The sequence below is a fragment of the Eptatretus burgeri genome, chromosome 11 (assembly GCF_056783735.1).
Source record: "Eptatretus burgeri isolate ZD-2024b chromosome 11, Ebu_testis_v1, whole genome shotgun sequence".
In the NCBI taxonomy this organism is placed as follows: domain Eukaryota; kingdom Metazoa; phylum Chordata; class Myxini; order Myxiniformes; family Myxinidae; genus Eptatretus; species Eptatretus burgeri.
Genome location: NC_140971.1, coordinates 47456446 through 47461250, shown reverse-complemented (window position 1 = coordinate 47461250; position 4805 = coordinate 47456446). Strand labels below are relative to the sequence as shown.

The following is a 4805-nucleotide window of genomic DNA, read 5'->3' as shown; positions in this document are numbered from 1 at the left end:
ATTTCTGACAGTTGCAACTGCAAAGTTCTGTGCAGGGTAGACCAGCTTTCGTGCACTTGCAACGACTGACACAACCGGCTTCTGACTTGCAACCACATTTGATGAGCTCTTTGCATGCTTTAGCTGCTTCCGGGATGGTCATCCAAACAGGGACCCAGTGGTCATTCTGCATTGTCCATCCCCTCCCCTCCGGGGAGGGAACCGGAGGCTGTGCCTGACGACTTGTGGTCCAGATGCCACCTTGATATACCACCCTCTTGATATGTTGGAGCAAGGCATCCTAAGTGAATAAAAATGAATTAAGTTGTCAGTTCTGATGTTTCTGTCATGTACAAAGTTATCTTCGTTAAAATGTTACAGTTGGAATGTTCATAATTTTCATTTAAATTTCTTAGAATATTACCGAAATACCAATTAATGAATACAACTAACCAAGAATCACATTTCAAGGATGGTTATGTTGTTGTTCGTCTTTCGGCTGCTCCCGTTAGGGGTCGCCACAGCGGATCATCCGTTATGATCCGCATACGTTTTACGCCGGATGCCCTTCCTGACGCAACCCTGGTCGCCTCTTATGACATAGGGATAAGGATTGGGTTTCGCCATGATTCCAGGCTGCCCTACACCCTCTCATAGCGTGGCCCAGCACAGAGCTCCCGTCCTCAAGCAATCATCCAACCCAAGCCTCCGAGTAGCCGGATTACAGGCGCACGCCAATACGGCCGGTTATTTCAAGGATGGTTATGTTACTGAATATTGCCTTTGAAAACTTGTGTATAAATTCATGAAAAATAAAGGTCGATTTCTTTATAAATAAATAAAATGAATAGAGGAGGGTAAGCCTAATAGATACCTGAGTCGGGGGGATCATCTCCTAACTTCTCTTTTTCTTGCAGAAGAGCTCTCTGCGTGCATCTTTGACAGAGACTAGATTGCTTGTCCCGTCATACATAAGCACTGTAAATAGTTCAAGACACTGGGTGTGTGCTGATGAGAGGTCGACCGGTTGAAATGGATTTTCTACAATGGGAAGGAATGCACCTGTCACATCGGGATGAGATTCCCAGACCATCCAAGCACTTATTTTCCCTTTATCAAGGAAGCAAGAAGTAGTGTCACATCCTGTGAACGCATGGAAGACGGGTAGGGCTTGGGATTTGTCTTCTCCAAGATTCTGACAGATAGTGTTGATATTGTAATGGCAGAAATTCTTTCCCATACCAAAAGCCACCCACACATCAATGTCGGCATTATCTTGGAGCAAAGCTGGAAGCTGACCGACGAGGACTACAACATCTGTGTCAACTGTTCGGATCAGAATCTTCTTTGCGTCTCTGTCCACTGCATGCTGAAGATGAACGATGATTCGGGTATCCGCTTCTTCATGTGTGCAGCCCATCATGGGCTCACAATCGCCTCTGGAAATCACTGATGTACCTGCGAATTATACACGAGTAAAGTATTGAGTTATTATATTATTTTAAATCATCTGTTTGTCTATTATTTCTTAAAATGAATAATTATTAGAATTATAAGTATTACAATCACAATGAATATATTAAGCATAGAATAGATTAGAAAATGATTAGTACCTGAGGTGACATACAGCTCCTTGTCATGAGGACACTTCTGTAATCACTGTCTGCGAAAGGAATGAGAATAGATCCTCTTTGTTAGTGCTGTCTCAGAGGAAGTCTTTCCATTTGGTTGGCATTCTGGTCTTAGGTGCCACCTTCCTGCGCACACCGCAGCCACGCTTTTGTCGAGTGGACTCCTTGATGCTGCTGTGCAGATACCTGTCCCACACCAAATCCAGTCTCTTCACTCCTTGCAGTTCACGGTGAAGAAAGGGCTGAATTTTTTTTCTGGCATAGTCATCAAATGTAGACGCAGATGACGTCAGCAATCCATGGACCAGAGCGGCACCATAAAAGATCTTACAGTCAAATTGTACCGATGGTTCTCCTTGTCTGTTAAGGTCTAAGCACGTCAGCAATTTAGACTTGGCTGCTGTTATCCTAGTCTTCCAGAATTTTAGATAGTTGGGGGTGGGGGGTACGGCTGATTCTTGTGGCAGAAGAATACACCTGGGTCACCTTCACGTAGCTGGTTTGCTATGTACAGATGACCAAATAGACTAACATAATTCTGGAGAGCAGTGATCTTTTTAGTCTTAGCATTCCCCTTTGCCTTCATTGGTGTCTTGAAGAGGGGGAGCGAATTCTTCTTGATTGGTGCATGAATGGATTTTGTTTTATCGATGAAGACTTCCCGTCTGAATGTTTGGTACTGCTCAGAACATAATGCCTCGATACTCTGAACTATCTCCACAAGTGATTCATCGGCACAGTCACGAGAGTGCAAGACTACCAATTCAGAATGATCATCAAGGAAAGGATTACCGTATTCACTGATCGTCTGGATGAGGCTGTTAGTTTGATTTTGAAAGGCTGCTTGCACTGATTGACATTCTTCATGATGTTGGTACTTTACTTCAGGGTCCTCTTCAGGTCGGTAGTCACTTTCAAATTGTGTCAGCAGCCTGGCTTGCTCTGGACCAGCTATCATGCAGTGTCAGAAGGCATCTGTATTTTCGGTTCGGCCCACAGCTCCACCCTTGCCTTTTACTTTGGCATTCTCTTGTTCGTGGATTTGATCGATAGGAAGCGCGGAAAAACTCTTTTGTGTTTTGTTCACAACCCAGTGCTTCTGGAAGTCCTTTGTTAGAGTGGCTGGCGATGATTGCATGTCTCGGAGGTGGACAGAAATCCAACGGCAGTAGTTTTGGTGGTCCAGTGCAAAAAATATAAACGTGAGACTTTGAAGAGACTCAGCATAGAGAGGAAAGTCTTTTTCTCTGTGCACACAAATGAATATCAGGATCAAGATCTCTGTTCGTAGCACTATGTCCCAGTACTGGAAAGTCGGACTCTTCTTTGCCATAGCCAGTCTCCAGACCTCAAATGTCTCACTGTCACTGGCCACAGCAGCTTGCTCATATGCTTCTTGTTGTAACCGTGATACAGCTAAGGCAGTCACTTGGTGGGCATGTCGTGTCCGTGTCACATGAGCGGCATTGATGAAAGAGTTAGCTGTACCAGATGTTGCTACACCTGAATCAGTTAGAGCTACAGTCCAGCCACTCTGATCTAGGAAATCTCCCAGTGCATTCCACAAGGCCTTCTCCAAATGGAACCTGCCAAACATGATCAGGAATTCATTTTCACCATGAGTTGCAGGCCAGGTCCATTGAATATACTTGCAGTTCGTAAGAATTGGACAGTCACAAGTGAGTACTGGAATCTGGCCAGGGTTGAGGAACCCTGTGATGGACTTCAATATGTTCATGGCGTGCTTGATCATGGCTGGTGAGTCTGACTTCTCTTGAAATAGTGGTAGAAGAGCAATCAAGGCAGGGGGATCGAGCGGAGCTGATTGCTGAGATGCATGATAGGCCGGCCATGAAATAGTGTCTCCCTTCTCACTTGCATTTCCGTCGAGAAGCTTGGAAGCATGCTGAATCCATTTCTCCTCCTTTTCTTTTGCTTCTTCAAGCCTCCCATTTACAGGTGTCATGATGAACCTGTGGTACACTGGTATTTGATGCTTTCAGATGTACTGCTTGAACTATGCTAAACGAATCTAGAAGGTGAGGCTTCTCATTTTGATTTGCAGGAAGAAAGCAAGTTGCCACCCGAGCACGTCCGAGATTATCTTGTGTAGGAAATTGGATGACACTTATACCACTTCCATGGAACGATCCTTTGGCTGTAGTAGAAGAGGGATTATGGTCGATGTTATCCAGTGCACCAACAGTGAAGAGACCTTTCCTGAGAATAGATGGGCACACAATTTGGTCAGCAGTGAACTGGTCACACATTGCAGATGACAATTTATTCTCCAGCTGCAGAACCCGGCTGTATGAGATGCTCAACGCTAGTTTAGCCAGTTGATCACTGAGTGTTCTGTTCCTTGTCAATGTGTGGATATTCAAGCCAATGTATACTGGAAGTGGAGGTTCTCTCTCGGGAGAATGTCGTTTGGGAGTAGCCAGTTTTGTGTACCTTTTCTTTGTATTGTGGAGGAACAACTGGGCGATTGTTTAAGAAGCCTGTGTTTCATTAACATCGCTCTTCATGTTTGGTCCATAAAGGATCATTGATGACAGGAGTGTAAGACTCGGAAGCATTGTCTGGCACTTAGGGGGGAAACTACCAGAAAGCTTGAAATGTGTTTCTCCAAACATTTCTTCTTTGCATATTTTTGCTACTTTTGCAAAAAGTAGCGCTTCTGTTTGATAGTCATGTTCATGCAGAGCATCTTTCAGCATTTGTTGCATGCCTTCTGGAAATACAAGAACAATGTTCTTGCCATCTGTCTGTTCTTGCACACCGGTGTCGGCAAAGTGCTCAAGAAGCCTGCTTTTCAACGGGCTCTTGTTAATTGACACATCTTGCCCAAGATTTTGAAGACGGCGTTCATACATCTCATGAAGATCTGAAAACTTGAACAGGTATGTCCCATCCTCGATGGCAAACTCAACATAAGACACCAACTCCACAAACGTTCTGGCATCTGCTCGTTCTCTTTCCGTATTGTAGAAACACCTTCACGGCGATGAGCCCGATGTCTGTTTCTGTATCGTTTTAAACAGTTCAGGTGGTACTTGACTTCGAGGGCGATTAAATCACCCCCTGTTATTTTGGACAAGAGTTGGTCATCCTTCATATCAGTTGCCATTTTTCTGAGGGACTGATCAGCGCCAAATGTTTGGAAGTTGTGTAATTTTTGGTCGCCTGTTTTTT

General features: G+C 44.5%; 2 pseudogenes; both read right to left on the bottom strand.

Moving 5' to 3' along the window:
* Positions 1-1714, bottom strand: part of LOC147017010 (uncharacterized) — a 2424-nt pseudogene extending 710 nt beyond the window's left edge.
* Positions 1355-4542, bottom strand: LOC147017009 (uncharacterized; annotated as a pseudogene).
* Between the last annotated feature and the right edge of the window lie 263 nt (positions 4543-4805).